Genomic DNA, 20,506 nt, shown 5'->3' on the forward strand with positions numbered 1-20,506 from the left:
CTTGCTATTTTATGTTAAAATATGCACTGCTACATGTCAGAGCTGTGAAAATGGGAGGTAAAACAGGAAGGCAGTTGGCCAAATAGGTATAGCAAGATTTTTTTTCCCATTAAGATTTTTATTTTTTGAGAATATTGCTCCTACAATTTAATTACAGCATTTAAAACACCCTCTAAAATGGTCTCTGTGTGCCCTACTGAAACTTCAAACTACCCTAATTAATGATTAGATCAGAGTCAAAAAACAAAAACAGGTTTGAGTTTGGGTCTTCTTGTGCTTTTTTACAAGCTTCTATGCTGCAGAAATGAGCCATAATTCAAATAACCACTTTCAAACAACAGACACAGTGTATAATGCCATTTAAAATACTTTCTACAGACACATCATTAGTTTAGAGTTAGGTTTACATTAACTTTACTGTTGCAAATCTAATTGTTGAGGAGAAGAGGGGTTCTAACTTTATTGCAAACATGTTCTGCCTAAACAAGCTTAAAAAGAGTACTCAGCTGGAATACATTTCTTACTTAAGTACATTAATTCTCAAAAATGAATGCATAATTCAGGCTTAAAAAAATACTGTCAAAAGAATATTTTCTCAAGCTCTGTTTGGGCTCTTAAAATAATATTAAAATTTAATTCAAATTATTATAGTTTAAATTCCATTCGATATGATAAAGTTAATACACTGAGTAACTATATTTCTGTCGCTCTAAGGTTGTTTGTTTGTTTGTTTGAATTTGTGATGTTGTGGGAAGTCAATCCAAACTGTAGTTTCATACTCTATGGATGAAATATATAGTATAAATAACCAAAGCTATATTTCCAGAGAAAAATTGACTATTGACTCCTGTTTAGACAAATAAGTTGATATAAGATTTTTACTAATTCAAGTGCAATGTGCTATGAAAAATTTATGTTTAAATGATAATACTGACCTTGTGCAAATGTCTTTTACAGCCTTTTATGTCTCCAATGGCTCATTCATGATCAATAATTGTTTAAAGTTTCTCTACTAAGTGGCTGCCTCTTAAGAGTTGACACAATGTGTTGGGCAAGACTAACTATATCTACGCTAACATAACAAGCTGTTCTTGAGAAAATCTTCCATAACAATAACCTAGCTTAGATTACATGCAACTAGCTTCATATCTATGGCCTCCATGTTGCATCTCCAATGCACTGTCAGGCAGGGACAGCCTTGACAATGGGTACATCATTGTCTTTACTGCAAGTCACAGGAATTCCCTCCAGCATTTACACCACCACACATGACCTATGAGATCTTCTCAGCATCAAGCTGTCTATCACTATGCAACGCGCTGTGTGCCCTATAGCCTTTGTAGAGAAAGAGCCTTTGAAAGCTTTACCCATTCTCACTTTGCACAATTCTGAAGAATACAGCAAGAGGAAAAATCCTCACAGAGACAAAGATGTTCCAATTGAAAAGCCAGGAAGCATTTTTCTCTCTTGCTGAAAAAAATACCCATTATTTCTTGTCCTATTTGTAGGGGAAAAAAAAATCTTATCTATATTTATTTATTGCTGAAACCTTATACATACTTGGAGGGTTTTATTGCATTTGCTTTCAAGCCATATGACATCCCTGGTAAACTCTTGATCCTAAAATCAAGCATTGCAACTAAAACACTGTTGTCATTCCCACACCATTTTTGTCTGTTTCTACTGTAGTACTTAGGAGCATTTATTCTGTGTTCCACTGCTGTATATAAACTCACCTTTGAGTTCACCCTTCTTCATAACCCAGCTGGCCTAAGTGAATTCCTCTTAAGAATAGTTTAAGAAGATAATACTTACTAGCAGTTTGTTATAACTTCCTGAGAGGCTGAGAATGGGTGTTCTCCTCTGAGTGATTCTAGTTAGCCTCCAAGTAAAGTCAAACAAACCAGTTTGAACCATTTCATTTAAACCATTCTCAGGAGACTAAAAATACATATGAAGTCAGATGCTCCATTTCATCTGAGAGGAAGTCATCAACAACTGGACATACTTGCTTATTATACTTTCTCAGGTGTGATTGATGATGTAAATCCATTTTAGTGTGAAGGCAAATAGATTGGATTAAACCAAATGCACAGATATTTTATACCTGTCTGGTCTGACTTTGTTGCGAGACATTAGAGATATTCTATTCTATGACTAAAAGTGTTCATAGAGTGATTACATAGGTTCTTAGTTAAGAAACCAAAACTAGCAAAAAAACACTGAATTCTATGCCCATGAACATCAAGTAGCATGTTCAATATTAAGAGTAGGGTTTTGGTTTACATTTTGCCTGCCCCAGCTCCTGTCTGCTGTGTTTTGGGTTTAGTACTCTCCTGGTTTCAGCTGGGATAGAGTTAGTTTTCTTCCTAGTAGCTGGTATAGTGCTATGTTTTGGATTTAGGATAAGAATAATGTTGATAACACACTGATGTTTTTGTTGTTGCTGAGCAGTGCTTACACAAAGTCAAGGACTTTTCAGCTTTTTATACTGCCCTGACAGCAAGGAAGCTGGAGGCGCACAAGAAGCTGGCAAGGGACACAACCAGGACAGCTGACCCAAACTGGATGAAGGGATATTCCATACCATAAGACGTCATGCTGATCAAAAAAAATGGGGATGCACAATGGATAATCTCAGGTGCCATGAAGAAAACAAAACAAAACAAACAAAGGAAAATGTCATTAAAATATCATCAGATTTCTTTCTCAGATTTTTCCCCTTTCAAGACTCCAAAGAAAAGTTACTCTATTCCCAAAGTCAAGGCTTTTTAAGCTTTCATCTGTTTTACTAATCGAGGCTAGTTTTGTTTGATGCATATGTACAGCATACTCAGTTAAAAAGTTCACTTAGACTCACATCAGAAGATTCCCAGGTGTGGGAGATGTGATTTATTGTAAGAAATACAGCAGTTTCTTTTCTAATACTGAGATCAATTCAACCTTAATTCATTATTATGAATTCATTATTATGGACTTTCAAAGAGAACTAATATTCTGAAATACTTAATTATCTGAGCATGAGAAAAATAAAAGGATTAGTATCAGTAAATATCTTCAGAGTTTGTGATAAAAATTTGGAAGAAAATTTGGGTACCACACCTTTAAATATTACCGGCTTTAGTAACTTCAAAATAAAAACCCAAAAGTCCCACCAGGTCACTTTGCACCTTCTCCTTGGCTAAATTGGACTCTCTTCCTGCAGCTATGATATCATGTTGCATATTTTGAAACCTGACACATGTCACACTGAGGACAAGAAGATTAAAGTGCTTTCCTTTTCCACTGTTTTCCTGACAATTAATCCTATATTGCCTCAAGACCTAGAATATGCAGCTTGCTTAATAATGCTCTTTGAACTTAGCAATGATTGATCTATTGCAATTAAACTTTGAACTCTGTATATTACCAGGTCATCTTATTGTTGGCCATAGTAGACCTGTGAGTCCTCTTTAAAATGAAATCCTATGGTTAAGTCACTGATCCAAAAGAGGAAAAAAACCATATCATCTAAATGACCAGCCATGCCCTCCCTTGCAGGAGGAAATAAAAACCGGGAAAAGAACAATAACATTGAAATTCAAACATTGAATTGTGTAACTACCATTATTAAATAGGTTCACTACTACATTATAACATTTTAAAATAAAATAAAATAAACAGGGTGCTGTGCTAGAAACCACAGTTCTCAGGAGCCATTTTCTTAAAAATGCCAGGTTACTGACACTAAAATTTCCCCATCATATCCAAGCTCTTCAGTCAAACTGAGACAGAAAAGCCCTTCCCCTGCAGTAACATTCATTTTCTTAGTAGTTAGGATCATCAGATGAGATGTGACAGAGAGAAATTCAAGATTCTCTTCAGCATCAGGCAAACCAGGCAAAATCTTGTCTTTCACATCTCACTGAGTCCTCTGAACATTGAAACTTGGTGGATTTCTCTAGTGCAATACACATTTCTTTACTCATTTGCTTTAGCTTTGCATTTTTCCCAGTATTTGAATAACAGCAACTTTCAAGGTTTCTTATGAAACAGAATGATAGTTTTTTACCTTTTACTATCTCAGCAGGAAGCCATACCATTCTCAGTTTTTTTCCTATTTTGATTAATGACAAAGGCTCAGATAGTTTGGATACCTTATTCTGAACTATGGACTGAACTATGTGTTGCACAGTGATTATGAAATATGGAAAAAGGGGTCTGACTTACTTTTTGCTTTAATTCTAAGTACTTAGAAGTTCAAATAGTAACCCAAATTATCCAGGTATGGAAGAAAGAACTGGCAATTTTACCATTGTAGATTTTCCTAAAATATTTCCAGAATGTTATGTCTTCAGATGAGCCTCTTTAAAGGTGAGAACAAGCAAATAATCCAGAGAAGGCAATAGATTATTTGAAAGTCTTGAATGTGAAATAAGACTTGACACTGAATAGATGCAAAGAATTAAATATAAAATATGTAGGTAGGGATAGACAGATACATCATAGAAACTGATATAAAAACTGCTTCCAAAGTTTTCATTTAAATAAGAAAATAAACTGTCTTTTAAGGTGTTCATCTGTCACAGTATTATGCGTAGTTAGAATTCCACATCATCAAAGTCATGAACAGCTGCATTCCTTCCTTCAGTTTCTTCTAACAGCCCATGCCATCTTCTGTTCCCCTTCATTTCAGACATCTAAAAACAAGACAGAGAAAAAAATGTCAATTTTCATATTTGTTTTCTAGCATTTGAATAAGAATAAAGAGCAATGTATCCACAGAAACTCTTTGAACCTTTACCACCTGCAGATTTCCACAGATATCTAAAACTCTACTTACTCTGTAGAACACACCACAAAGAGACAGGGTGAACTTATAAAAGAAGAAAAAGTAGTGCTTCCTCAACTTTGCAGTATACTTTCCTTTTTCCACTCAGAGAAGATAAACCATTAGTTTTCACCAAACACATACAAATATAATTTTCTCTATACAGGTCCAAAAATGGGAAGGCAATACAACTTATTTTAGTGACTTATGAAATCCAAAGGTTGTGCCTCCCCACTTTCTTTCCAAAACATGACTGTACATAAGATATATAGAAAGTGTACACAATCTGCACATTTTTATCATATCTTTTGCTTCATAAAACAATCCTTACTTCTTCCTGATTGGCTCTTCTACGAAAAAGCATAACAGTGAACAGTTTGTTGCTGCCATACGGTTTCATGTAGCTTTCTGGTTGCTGTTTTTCCAGGAGTCCCCTCTGGGCTGGGTCCCTCAGGATGGTTTGGATGAGCTGCTTCAAAAACGGCTGTCAGCTTTTGCTTTGCATTAGAAGACACGAGGGGAGCTATGCAGCCTTAGGTAGAAGAACAGCTTTTTAATAAAACTGATTTACAAGAAGGAAAAAAATAACAAAACCCTAATGATTTCTCCTATTCCACAGATTAGGAGAGAAATGGGGGGGGGGGCGGAACTACCACCAAAAACTCCCAACACTTAGAAACATAAAAACATCACTGACTGGCTTAGATGCTACCATCATATCAAAAGACATAATTGCTGAGGAGAGAGAAAATAATCATACACATATGAAATTCTGGCTTTCCAATGACAGTGGAAGAAGGAATTAATCGTGGCACCATTTGTTATATACTTCCTAAGTGTATTAATACCATACAGCCTTTTTCTTTAACCACAACAAATGCATTTTATAGACATCTAATGTTAGCCAGTTGATTTTTCATTTTGCTCATTTAGTTTTTGCAAAGGTAAACTTGTCCCATTGACTGAAAGACAGTGCTTTTTATTATCTGTATAGGTTATATGAATTTATATGGGGCTGGGGTATCTTTGGATGATTTAAAACTTGAAGGTGTCATTCTGAATGAAGGGTTCCCTTGAATAAATTCAAGGTCACATTAGGGAAAATTAAGAGCAGGCTAGTGAACTCTAAAGAGTATGTTCAAGGGTTTATCTGGAAGATTAGAGTAGATCCTCAACTGCTGAAGATAATTTTGTTTAGTGGAGGTTAACAGACAGGAAGAAGAAATTAACGATCAACTCTAGACTTCTAGGGTAAATTCTCAGAGACCAGCCTACTCACAGTCTTGAGTAATGAGGTCACTGGAGAAAATGAGTAAGTATATTCTTTCTTAAGAAAATTCACAGGAGAGTCCAACAAGATCATACAATTTCCTATACTGTTCCACTTTAACCACAGCAATTTTTCCTACATTTTATACACAATAGTCAGGAAATATTAAGGAAATCACTTGTTCAGAAAGCTTACGAAACTTACATATTAGCTTTCCAAGACAAACCTTTACTTCCAAAAATATACAACATTTACTATGCCTATAGTGAGAATTTTAATTATTTAAGATATTTTTAAATCTCTCCCCAATGTATTTAATGATTTTTCCCATTTACTATTTACAAAAAAAAAAAAAATCACACTTACTTATTCTTTTTTTTTTTATTATTTGCAAGTGTATCCCATGGATAATATATTTTAATAATAATCAAGCACCATTCTCAAAATGAAAATATTCCTTATAGTACCAAAGAGGCATAGTTTTAATGTCTTTGGGAGTATTTTTCTGTGTTTCAGTTCCAACTTATTTAATTTTACCTACATATCCAATATTCTTAGACCTGGCATTCATCACGTTAGCCAGCTGAGACTGGCTAAAACGTCATTGCTTGTTCCAAAATGATTTGAGATTGAAAGCTTTCATCTTTCTTCCCCTGTGCACTGACTCACCTTCCACCTTTACAAGAGATATGTTGTTCAGCTGACTTTACCGCATCAGCTCTGACAGGAAGATGAGATTTCCAGTTCCATAGTACATGTCATTTCTCAAGAAATTTTGTCTGAAAGGAACATAAATATGAATTATTTTTTTAAAACCTCCTGCCATAGAGAAAGGACTTTTCAGGAACTGAAGATATTTTTGTCCAGGGTTGAGGAAAGACTTTAATTTTTCAAGATTATTTTAATCAATGAAGAATTATACTGAACAATGACAAACAGTTGTACAACTACCTAACACAGGCTGGTAACAAAGATGAGTATAAGGTCATTTTGAATATTAAATCTAATGCAGAATGCAGACAACCTACATGCTAAAGGCAGGGTAGGTATTATTCCCTCTACATGACTAATACACCCGCTTGTCCACTGATGCTCAAGTAATTTGAACTGCTGTCAAATTCTGTAAAAGCAAATTTCATCTTAAAAAAAAAAATCCCTTACCTTACACAAAGTTTTATATCAGCTAGTCTCTCTGTGAGTTACTGGTATCATGTTTTCTCTGTCCTGACACAATTAAGAGTCCAATTTAATATGTAGGGGACAGGTTATTATGTCTTCTGTGACTAGCATTACAGAAAGCAATTTTCAAAGAATTATATTATCTGCTCAGTTTCAGAGAGAGCTTCAGTAGCCAGTTTTGGTAGAAACATATGTTGAAGACCTACAAACATATTTTTATATTTAGATGGACATTGGGTAGCTAAGGAAGATCATCCTAGACTAAGGATAAATATCCAGTGCATAGACCTCCCACAAAGACTCTCACATCACTCTTTTTTTTCTTCTTTTTTTTTTTTTTTTTTTTTTCCCATAGAGGTAAAGAAAAGCCTTTTCTGTTAGCAATAAGTGCTGGGTTTTATTTTCAGCTCTCTGTGACCACAGCAGCTTGACATAAATTAGAACTGACCTCCATGTGTTCCAGTGGGATAGCTATGAACAGGAATGTGCAAAGACATATTTTAAAACCATTTACATTAAAATTGCTATAACTGCATTCTCTGTAACTTGGATAAAGCCAAGATTTTAGTTCCTTGCTCTTATTTTCAGGGACAAGAAAGGGGGAACGGCTAGGAAGACAGGGAACTCCAGTATAGATTAATTCTCTTTTTGTACATATTGTTCTATAAAATGTAAATGAAGAGGATATTTTTATGTTTGACTAAGTAGTTACCACAAATAACTATACATAAGCCCATCCTACTTGTTCCCAACTGAGCCCATCCTACTTGATCCTGAGTAGAAAAAACAAACCAAGAGAAAAAAAATTCTGTAGTTCGACAAGACAAATGGAAGATGCAATTGTGTCACTGAGGACCAAGGGGGAGAAGTGCTGAAACATAAGCCCAAGCTGGTTCCCCCAAATATCCAGTAAAATATAATGAAAACCTAAAATTTGTGGTTCCCTGGACTTGAGATTTCCCTTTGATAGATCTGTCTGAGACCCACACTTTCCTATCACCAGCTGTCTGTAGTCTACCTGGATGCTCAATTCAACCCAGGTGTTGTCAACAGGCTATTGCACCATCAGACTGTGAAGTCAGATCCCCGAACACCTTCACAGCTCATTTTTAGCAGGACTCCCAGCATATGTGGGTTCCTTGCTGCTGAACTATCAGCTGATATGTCTCTACAGCGGTCCTCATCATAGGGCTGTCTGTAATAAATTCATAGATAACAAAGAAGATAAGAATATAATTTGTGGGTTTTTTTTTTTAAGAAATATAATAAGCTTAATTAAAATACACATTTAACAATTGTACTGCCAAGCTCACACCTTTTTAACTTGTTTTTTTTTTCCTTTTTACTAAAAATTCAGAAAATTCTGCTAGCTGTCAGTGCCTGGATGTTCAGAGTGCTTTACGTATTCCAACCTCTTGTCCTTCCTTCCCCTCCTACCCATACACTGACACGTCTCACCTACTTAACATCACATACATTGACTTCCAGTTAATTATTTACTCAAAACCAGATAAGATAGGAATTAGATAGGAATCAGACAATAAGAAACTTTTTACAGAATACCTTCATGAAATGTAAAGTTAGAATTTTTATACTGTGAATGTTTTCAGAATGGGATTTTTCTATTTATGGTACAAATAGCATGACATTATCATCAGATATAAATAATAAAATTATCAGGACTTTTATTAATTTTATTTTTTTTATTATTGTCAAAGCTCTAGGTAGGCAAATATTTAAATTCTCAATCGTCCCCATCACCCCTCCGAAATTACAAGGTTTTAATTATGACAGCTGATCAACTAGGAGCTTGTAAGCGGCCGTTATCCCTTTACTTGCAAAAGGAACTTAATAATCACCTAATTTTAAAATTAATGTGTATAATGAAAAAAGGGCAGTTCTAAATGTAGTTCAACTTCCTTTATCTCTCTCAACAAGAAAATTCAAATATGTTATGAATGGAATGGCTTGACCCACTGCATTGGTAATATTTTTTACAATGATCAAAAATGAAAAAAAAAAACACCAAACCAAATAAACTATATCTGTAGCACTTTTCTTTTTCATGTAACCATAGTTAAGATTAAAGGAATGTGACTTGACTCTGTCTCCCTCTGGAAAAGATATTACAACTATAAAACATCTTCTATAGCAGAAGCACCTAGCTATACCTAATGTAGTGTTTGAAGCATCTATTGAATTATGTCATCCAGTTTTTGCCAAAATGCATCTTAAATTACCATTTAGAGCCATGGCCTCTGTCTCTTTCTCATTAACACATTCCAAGAGCTTTCTTTGTAGTGTGTACAATGTAATTGACATTAGTACTTTTGCTACTACTGTAAGACATTTGAATTTGTATCCTTCCTACAGCCTGGCAATATACTTATATCTGTAATTCACAAAGAACAATCTCAATACTTGAATACCGGGGAAAGAAGTCAGGGAAAAACTAGAAAAAAAAAAAAAAAAAGACTCATTTAAATATATGAAAAGACATGCTTCAGTAGTGCATCAGTTATTCCTGATGATTGGTACATTCTTCTAGCTTCTAATGCTAATTTCAGAGACGTGAAAGATGGGTGAAATAGCTCTCAAAGCAGAAAGAACCCCAGATTCGTATCTTCCATTCACTTGAACATCCCTGTTAGTTCAGAACCTGGTAACTTTCAGAGAAAATTAGTTTACAGCAAAAATATTGACCTGAATTTTGTTACTGTTTCATCACTGACAATTTGGTGATACATTGATCTGTTAATTGCCATTTTCAACATTAGTAGTCTCTGTGCTACCAGTAGCAAGCAGCAATGAGTATTAATGTTTCCTAAAAAAAATTCATGGATGACAAGACAATAGTGTGATGGATGCGCTCGACCCCTTAACCAAACTAGTGGTAGTTTGGTACAGGCGCCAAACGAGGTAAAGGCCTGAGCTGTAGCTGGGCCAAGAACTCCTCTAGTTTCAACCTGTTCTCTGAAAGGAACAGAGTGACACAGTAAACATCAATACATATGAGTTTGGAACACCAATCATGAGATTAACGAAAAACAGGTGGCTTTTCCAAAACTCATTTATCAAAAAACAAAGAAAATTGTGGGTACAAGGAGTCCCAAGCCTACCTTTCCATCACATGTATTTGACTATGAGCTAACCACTTTATCCCATAAATATGACAGACTAAACGAGCCTTCTTTGATCTCTCCCTATTAGGCAGTGTGGCTGCATGGCAGTGATCTCCCCTTGAGCTGGGACGCCTCTCAAGGTTGCTCCTCAAGGCAGAGAGACCTTTTACCAATGGAAGATCATTGGACAAGCCCAAATTGAACTGCAGTTAGACTGCCACCAAGTGACTCTCCCCTTGAGCAGGGACACTTCTCAAGGCTTGAGATGCCTCATGTGAGACTCAGAGATTCTTGCTTGCCCAAGGCAGAGAGATCCCTTACTCCTCAGTGTTGAGACATCCCTTATTCCTCAACATTGAGAGATTCCTTGCTGCAACATATCCTTGGTAAGTGACTAATAGCTTGTTAAACTTCGTAAGTTCGCTAACTAGATTTTCCTTTGTGTGTTTCTTCCATTCAGTAATTAATAAAGTGAACCTTGCCATCAAACTTATTGAACCTTAGTAAACCACTGTCAAACTTTGTTAAATTCCATTGAATTTATTGAACTCTGTCAAATCATTATTTTACCTCAGTAAAACATATTGCCGCTTCTCTCTTTTGAGTGAGGTGCATTCCACTCATCCGTGACAAATAGGCACAATCAAAATAAATCAAAAGAGATAACTGAATAACATTATTGTCTATGGCAACTGTTTATTGTAAGGACAAAAAATACAAAGATTACTTCCTCTTTGGAGAATATTGTATCTAAATTTAGAAATTGTTCAATTAAACATCTACTAAAAATATGCTAAATAATATTCTTTTTACCCATTATATATAGGTAGATAAACTTCTCATTTAAAATGTGTCTTCTGACAAGATATAAAATGGTCCAGCTATGTGTCTACCCTTCTGTTAAACCAACAGATTTTGCCCCCTGAGATTACTGAAGGTTTGTCTTCATCTCCAGACCCCAGTCATCATGTTAACCAGATACAACATGTAAACATAATTATTTCTATAAAAACATTGCTAGTTACAGATATCTTGTATTCTAAACAGCAAAATAGCTTCTTTCAAAGTGTAAATTCCTCCAGAAGCAGTTAGCACAGCTAGCGTTAGATGTGTTTTTCCTAACTAATATTTGACCTTATGCTAATATACTTTATGTTGATTCTCATGGCAAGGGAGAGGGAAATGTTCGAATCACATCCAACCAATGATTCATGCAATTTTAAAATAGAGTGAATGATGGTCTTTGTATGGAATAATTTGCTCTGGGAATATGCTTATTTATTTCTATTAACTAAAGAAGAGCAGACAAGATTCTTAATTTTTAAGTGGCTAAAGTTAGGTGAGATATATCTTGCCCTTATATTCATAGTTTCCTCCAGGTTTCCTGTCTCATAAAAGCTCATAATTTAGTAAAGTTCAGTACTAGCCAGCCATCTAAACCAGTCAGAAAATACTATGGAATCTCAACAGGAGTCTACTTCTGATGCAAGTTGAAATATTAAACAAGTAATCTAACAGGTCAGTAGGTTGGGTTTGTTTTATTTTTTTATTTTTCAGATCTCCTTACCCAAAACATGGAGAGTATCATAGATATAGAAAGCAAGGAGAAAATGCTTCTGAAATTCAACAGTATTCAAAGTTTCAAAACTCATCGGCTCTTTCTGAAACATTTCACTACACTATTTTTATTTTCAGATCTGAGGCAGTACTGCAAATCTGCATTAAAAACACCCAAGTATTTAATGAGAAAATTATTCAAAATAGCATGTAGGAATTTTCACTAATTGAGAAGAAGAAAGAACTGCTTTTAACTGCCATTACCTGCCAACAGAGCAGTAGACCATTTTACCTGATAAAAATTTAGAAAGCACCTGCCAGAACACAGAAACAGAGGTCTTCACCTAATATGATCTTTGCTTAATGGACTGTCTGAAGGGCATGGTGGGAAAGGACTAATATTTGGCTTCTCATAAATCTGCCTGCATTTTTACCACCAATCTGGTGCCCAGTGCCGTATATTTCCTTCTTTCAACATCCATTTTTCAGTTGTTGTTTCCTTATTCAATATTTCTTTTTACTTCTTAACTTAATTCTCCAAGTGTTCTCCTCCATCTTCGTATACTTGATCTCCCATGCCAGATCCTTACTCAGGCTTTGTACTATATACCTTATTCCAACTCTGGTTCCTCTCTTTGTATTCAAACCAGCTTATGTTTCTTGGACTCTGCAGATAACAGAGGGTGCAAGTAATAAAATTTCTTTCTCTTGTTTTTCATGTTTGTATGCTATGCATCTTGAAGCATCTGGAAATAGTCAGAGAAAATCCAGCTCACTCATTGCAGTCTTCAGAGATTTTTGATGTGAAAGTCTAAGAAGGCTCCAGCAAATACCAGCAAACTAATTTTTCAGCACCTTCTAATTTGGCCAATATTTTGTGGATTTTGATAAGGACAGTAAAACGTGTTCCCAATGTAAGAATAATACTTGGAAAATGTCAAATTCCTACTTTCAAGTACGGGGGTTTTAGAACTGCTCAATGGAAAGGTCAATAACCTCTTTTTGGTTTTGATTTTTCTAATAGACATAATAATATTTTTTTTTTCTAACCCTATGGGGCCAGCAGGTCAATGGAGGTGATTCTGCCCTCTACTCCACTCCGCTGAGACCCTACCTGGAGTACTGTGTCCAGTTCTGGGGTCCCCAGTACAGGAAAGACATGGACCTGTTGGAGTGGGTCCAGAGAATGGCCACAAAAACGACCAGAGAGCTGGAACACCTCTCCTATGCAGAAAGGCTGAGAGAGTTGGGGTTATTCAGCCTGGAGAAGAGAAGGCTTTGGGGAGACCTTGTTGCGGCCTTTCAATACTTAAATAGGGCTTCTAAGAAAGATGGGGACAGACTTTTTAGCAAGGCCTGTTGCGATAGGACAAGGGGTAATGGTTTTAAACTAAAAGAGGGTAGATTTAGACTAGATATAAGGAAGAAATTTTTTACGATGAGGTTGGTGAAACATGGGAACAGGTTGCCCAGAGAGGTGGTAGATGCCCCATCCCTGGAAACGTACAAGGTCAGGTTGGCCAGGGCTCTGAGCAACATGACCTAGTAGAAGATGTCCCTGCTCATTGCAGGGGGGTTGGACTAGATGACCATTAAAGGTTCCTTCCAACCCAAACTACTTTATGGTTCTATGATTCTATGGTTCTATTTCTGAAAGTAGAAGAATTTGAATTTGTTCTGCTTTGGCTTTTTTAATAGATCCAGTAGTAGACACTTAGCAAATATTATTTAAACAAAAACTCTCAGTCAGAGTGGTTGTAAAGAATACAATGCCGCATTTTAGGAATCAGCACACATTGCAAATTAACAAGAAAATTTTCCTCACTTATAGAGACAGAGTTAACTACTTTGGTTTCCCACTGTACAGGTATGCAAAAAAAAAAAAAAAAAAAGGAAAAAAACCCACAAATGTAGAAAACCAGTTTTTTTAGTATAAAACTTTCAGATAATTCTTAGAGTAATTCTGGTCTTTGGTTAATTCCTAGTATTTCAGGAAATGCTAATTAAACAATTTTAATCACAAAGTCATGCCACTTCAGATTTTTGAAACACTTATAAGAGATTGCCATTTTTTTTTCATTGAACCAACCAGCATAATCAAAACTAACACATGAAATCACTCCATCTTAATTTCGAATATTTAATCAAAATAATGTGTGTCTTGGGGAAAACAGATGCACTCCTATCTGTAGAATGTGTCTCCAAATCCATGAAAAACCAATTAGACTGAATGCAGTACATGGCACATGCAAAGTAGCAAACTTTCTACAAATCTCATTGTTGCAACACATATAAATTTAGTATATGTTCATCCAGGTTCAGTTCCTGCATCTGTGCATCTGTTGTACGGTAGCAAAACCCATTAATGAGACATTTGATAGCAAAATTCCATTTCTCCATATTTCTGCCAAAGTATTAATCCCCCCTAAAACAGGTACTTTCTTTTCCTTGTATAAAAATTATTATTGTTCCCATGTTTTATTGATATCACTAGTACTGTCTCCTAGGTAAAAGATTAGTTACTTGGCTGTGATTCATAAGAATGGAGCTGCAACTAAATTACCTAGGTGGTGTATCAACCTCTTGTTTTGTTATGTCATGACGTACTACTATTTAAGAGTGGAAATGAAGAAGTATTAATTTTCCTGTAAATTGCCATGCTCACTTCTTGGGAATAACATCAATGACCCAATCAATTGAAGATTATTAACCTGAAACAGATGTTTTCTGTCATCAACAAGCTTCATTTTTAATGCCTTCTTCACTTCGGTGCTCATTAATTATATTTAGGTCAGCTATGCTTGTGCTAACCTTCCACAACAGAAAGCATTACTTTCTGTTTCAAGTGGGTATGGAAGGGAATACATCTGCAACTAATTAAAACAAAATATTTACTACTGTTTCTAAAGAAGATTATGCATTTCTATAACACTATTTTTTCCAATTATATTATACATGGCAGAGTCCATTGAGTGTAAATACAGGTAAAGGGAGTTTGCATTCTTGTAATTAAGGAGAGTTTGATCACTTCTCATATACCAAAGAAACAAATTATTGGGTGGAGAGCTGGGTTTTTTTGGGGGTGGAGGTGGGATGGCCTTTTTTCCACTACAGCAGTGGGAAATATTATATTTTGTGTAGTGTATCAAGAAACCTTCCTGACATCCCTACCAAATATTTACAAAAGCAAAAATATTGAAACTACACATGTATAAAACAACTAACACAATCCCTGTATTATCCAGTTCACATTATCTGTGGTCACTATTGACCTGTTATATCAATTCAGTAAATCTCAGTATTGAGCTAAATTGACTTGAATACTATTTTAGAGGCAGAGTGTCATTACATAAAATCTTGTGCACTTTTACATATGAGAGCATGTTTTCCATCTAACCTTTCCTATCTCTGTATAAATATCTCTCTAAATATATCTTCAGTGTCAATAAGCTTGTTTTATAAACTGCTTTATCTTGTAATCATAGAAATCTTGTCACTATCCTCTTTTATATCAGAAACACTACACTCCTCCATTTTTTATTTGACATATGGTTATAGTTCCCCTACAGTAAATGCAGTTCTGCTGATTATAAGACCTCCAAAATTTCAAGTTATTCTTTACTTGCAAACCAGTGCTCCCTTATGGTTTTCTGTTTTGTTTTATTTACTGGTAGAGTGTGATTATTAGAGGGGAGGGAGACTATTTACAAGGCAAATTTCAGATTTCAGTTTAAATATTAGATTTTATTTTTTTTTATATGGTCTCTTGTAATACTCATAAACAGTAGCTACATTCCTTTTTCTAGGTAGAATGTACCTTCACTGCATACATTTTAAATTCAACGTTCTTCACAATGTTGACTTTATTAACAACTTGGCCGTGAAAATAAAACTTGGTGTAATCTCCTGTCATGGCCCATCTCTCTTTGTTGCATTTATCCACCTTTCTGATATCCTTGTTTTTGAAAGAAATACTTCAGTCCTCCTGAAACCCTTGAAATAGTAACTTATACCAAGCACCACATGTCAGAAGAAATTATTCTGCTCTTTTAGAAATAGTTCAAGCATCAGAAAGAACAAGAATAAAAAGAAAAGGTGGGATATCAGGATATTGAGTGATGTTTTAGATTTTTATCATCCAAATACTAAAGGGCAAAAGCATCACATATTACTTCTGTGTTTCAGTGTTTGAACTTGTAGCATGAGCAGCTTAGTGATGGTTGAAAACCAGCATATTTCCTCTACAATATTTTTCTTTGAAGACTTGAGCAGTCAGAGAATGTAATGTCTTTGATACAGTCATGTAGAAATTAGTTAAATGTATCTGCAGTTCTAAAACAGTAAATGTTCTTTTTGCTAATGCTAAAAGAAAGGAAAAAACCCCAAAACCCTTCACTGATTTTTTTTTTCTTTACCTGACTTCAAAAACTGACCTTTTAACAATGTGTGATAAGGATTAATTATCCTGTAGCAAGAGCTTAGGAGTTTGGGAGAGAGACTGAATGGCTGATATCTTGCATAGCATGCACAGCAATGGAAGGGATTGGAAGAGCATGTGTTTTAGGTGTTGCAAATTAACTGTACATACCAAAGCTAAGCGTAACACAGTTGAGTGACACTTGTACTTAACCAATTTCAACATTAACTCATCTGGATCATGAGACATCTTTTTATTACATAAATAACTGTAGTCTTGATGTAGGACAGCTATTTAAAGAATTAACTATAGCTTCAAAAGTGACCTTGTGTTCTCTTAATATGGCCCACATTTCTAATATTATAAAAACATTATCAGTGACATCCATCACCAAAAGGAATTAAAATAGACAAAGACTAATTGATTTAAATGGATTTCTATAATGAAATAATTTTAATGACCTCTAAAATTCTAAAACTGGTTCTGGTTCTACAAGGTGCTTAGACACATCTAAATTTGTGTGTGAAAACAGTTTATCTGACATTACTTCATAAAACTGTATTGTGTAGAGTGGGAAGCAAGAGAGAAAGTAGCCCAAGATAAACAATATATTACATGTTTAGTTTGTAAGAATGGCAGAAAGGCGTTACCTCTGTATACAGAGCATAGATATATGTGAACAGCTAGCTCTTTAAATCCAAACAAATCCAGATCAGAATTCAAATTTGTAAATATATTCAGAAACTTCACATACCCACATTCTCAATCTCTCTCACATTCAGAGATAACATTTTGACTAAGCTGTTTCTAAGTCTGATTTGCTAGGTGATTTCACTAGATAGCTACTTAGTACTCTTGATTTGTCTTCAGAAATCACTGTTTACAATGAGGAAAATGTTATGCTAGTAAGACAGATTGATCAGTCAGTTTAAAATAATTAAAATTAAAAAATAAAATAGAAAGGATCCAGGAGACAGCACAATGTGTAAGTCCCTACCATGAGAGTAAGAGAAAAAGCCAAATAACAAAAAAAAATTACCTCTCTGTACAGAAGAACAGATATTCAAAACAAAGTGTTTCAGCATTCAATAAAAAAAGAAGAGATTACAACCACATGTACTACTTCAAGTTCTTTTCCAGAATCGTACTATACTTATTCAAATTTTTTCCATGCTTTTTGTCTACTATGATTTTCATATGTATTCAGATGTGTGCTGTGGTAGTTACCAAGGCAAAGGTTAAGCTTTGCTTCAGGGAGCTTATAACCTCTCCTTGACCATAACTCTTCTATCACTTTAAGATTTCCCAGGTCTTTGTGTGGGGATCTGTGCGTGAAGAATTTCAAGACATAATGCTTTTTTGTTCCTGTGGAAAATGTGAGACCAGTTTAGACAGACTTAAGGCAATTCCTTCCCATATAGAAAACTTTCCATTAGCTATGTCTGTCACTGTACACCCTCAGAAAGTGTGAACTTCTGTCACATACTGACAGACAGCAAATACTGAAAACAATATAATTTTCACCACTGCCGGAAACTAAAATAACTAAGATTTTACTATAGGTGTAGACTCATCGCTGCCTCTGATGCCTGGATCTGAGGATTCTGCTGCATTCCACTGTTGCATACAATCTTTCCGTTTGAAAGTACAGTACTCCATGGTTGTATCAACAAACAATGACTTATCTAACAACCAAAAAGAAATTGCACTTTTGACAAAGCTCAAAATTCATCTGGAAAGTAAAAGCACTTCTGTGGGCAGTGATGCCAAACAAATGCTTGTAAAACAGATACAGCTGTTATTTATTCTCAAAATAATTCAGCCTTTTGAAGAAAGAATTTTAAGTATTAACCATGTGGATTTCATTTTTTTCCCATCAAGGTGAAGCAATTTATTCAACTATGTCAGAATTTTTTAAACCAAAGAATAGGCACAGAACCTTCCAAATTGTGACAAATTTTTTTCCATGGTGATAATTCAAGGAACAACTTTGAAGGACTAACCATTAGTTATGACAATAAAGTGCCATAGAAGAGAGATTCTTGCAGAAAGTAAACTAAAAAGTTACATCATCTTTCAAAAGCTATTACTATCCATATACCTACTAGAACTTTTAAGTTGTAGTAAAAGTTTGTATTTAATTTTATCCTTTCCTTTTGACTAATTTTTAGTAAATTAAGTGTATATTTTCTTACACCTTCACCAAATAACTACAGTTGGTGGCAGTTTCTGCATAATCACAATGGCAACATAAGTGATTTCTTAGGACAGAGTTCTTCTGGACACTTACTCAATATGGAATCATAATTATTTTTTATGTTTTCTTACCTAAGAAAGAATCATATTATTTTGGGCCAGAATTTTTATAAAACAGATTTTGAAATAAAATGCATACAGAGCACAAGTGAATGATGGTGACGTTGACAGAGAACTCTTACAAACTCATTCAGTCTCCATGTTCTAGATACATTGAGTTTATGTGGTATGAGCCTAGGATTTTTATAGTACTCGCAAAGGAGTTGAAATAGTCTTTTCCTAGTGATATATGTTTTAGTATGCTGTGTACTGCAACACCATCCAAAGACTCTGAGGCTGCTAAGCAATTTTATACTCAAGGAAAAGAGTAGACGGAGGTGTTATTAAATGGTATGCCATGTCTTTGACTGGATCCAAGCTCAGGCAGCTGCTCTTCAAGGAAAGAAATAGGTGATGTTTACCTCTACTATGTATAAAACACAGATGTAATATATCATGGTTGCCTTGACCATCTAATTTCAACCTGTATTTTCTATATGGTAAGGTGAGAGCCATAAGTGATTTATGGTACAGAGGGCTGCAGAGAGCTGGAACAAGTTTGAAGAGACTTGCTTTCGTTCCCAATTCTTAATCTTCAGATGGCAACAATTAGGTGAGGTAAATTGCACTACATTCAACAGAACTTAGTAATTAAGACAATATTTGCAGTATAATTATGCTCACTATCCTTCTGTGACAGACTGCAAACAAAACCAAAAAGACAACTTGAGAGAGGAACTTTGAAAACAATAAAAAGAGGTTGTTTAAAAGGAGATAAAACCAGTGTCCTTTAGATACTGTCAGTAGCCACCATCATACCTGTCTTACCTTGCCACAGATATTGGATAGTTGGATATTTCATCTACGTAAAGTTAAGCAGTTAATCATTCTGAGCTCTCCTGGTAACCGATGGAAAGAAAGGTATTTCCAGAAGGTGATTTACCCCTGTGATATAGAACCTACCATGGCATAAGGTTTATTACTCCTTAGTGGAATCTTTCTCCTTGTTGACACCAAAGTTTTAAAAGGATAAAGATAAACAGGATGAATGCCATCTTAGATAACTCTAAGCAGGATAACAAGTCAAGAAGAAAGACATGCTTTCAGCAGGCAAAATAGCTATGGCTGCTAAAACTTAACCTGGAAGAAAGAAATTCACAGAGCAAATAACAAAAGATATAAAATTATAAACAAACAGAAAAAAAAGAAAAAGCAGCAAAAACTTTAACTATACTAACAGCAGCAAGCAAATCAACAGAAGTGATTTATAGATAGTTTAACAAGCTGTGGTGCTTTAACGCCATCAGGCAGCTCAGCCTCACAGAGCCATTCACTCCCTCCCCTGCAGTGAGATGGGAAGAGTACCGGAAAAGTGCGAAAATCCATGGGTTGAGATAAAGACAGTTTAATAGGTAAAGTAAAAGCTGTGCACACAAGCAAAGCAAAATAAGGAATTCATTCACTGCTTCCCTTCAGCAGGCAGGTGTTCGTTCAGCCATCTCCAGGAAAGCAGGGCTCCATCACTCATAATCATTGCTTTACTTGGGAAGACGGACATCATGACTCCAAACATCCCCTCCTTCCTCCTCTTCCCCATAGCTTTTATTGCTGGGCACAATGTCTTATGGTATGGGATATCCCTTTGGTCAGTTGGGGTCAGCTGTCCTGCCTGTGTCCCCTCCCAAGTTCTTGTGCACCCCCCAGCCTACTCTCTGGCAGGGCAGTGTGAGAAGCAGAAAAGACCTTGCCACTGTGCAAGCACTGCTTGGCAATAGCTAAAACATCAGTGTATTATCAACACTGTTTTCATCACAAAACCAAGGACGTTGCCCCATACAAGCTACTATGAAGAAAAT

At 35.4% G+C, this 20,506-nt stretch overlaps 1 long non-coding RNA gene across 1 annotated transcript in view; it reads right to left on the bottom strand.

The window, feature by feature from the left end:
• Positions 1–4,359: 4,359 nt before the first annotated feature.
• LOC148055834 (uncharacterized) overlaps positions 4,360–20,506 on the bottom strand; it is a 32,356-nt gene continuing 16,209 nt past the window's right edge. Inside the window, exons 2-4 of the long non-coding RNA XR_015705082.1 lie at positions 6,750–6,859; positions 5,142–5,342; positions 4,360–4,679 (exon numbers count right to left, since the gene is read on the bottom strand). This is a non-coding gene — a long non-coding RNA (uncharacterized LOC148055834). The remainder of the gene's footprint in view (positions 4,680–5,141; positions 5,343–6,749; positions 6,860–20,506) is intronic.

This window comes from Nipponia nippon, unplaced genomic scaffold (assembly GCF_047370975.1).
Source record: "Nipponia nippon isolate SJK-2023a ecotype South Korea unplaced genomic scaffold, ASM4737097v1 scaffold_2, whole genome shotgun sequence".
In the NCBI taxonomy this organism is placed as follows: Eukaryota; Metazoa; Chordata; class Aves; order Pelecaniformes; family Threskiornithidae; genus Nipponia; species Nipponia nippon.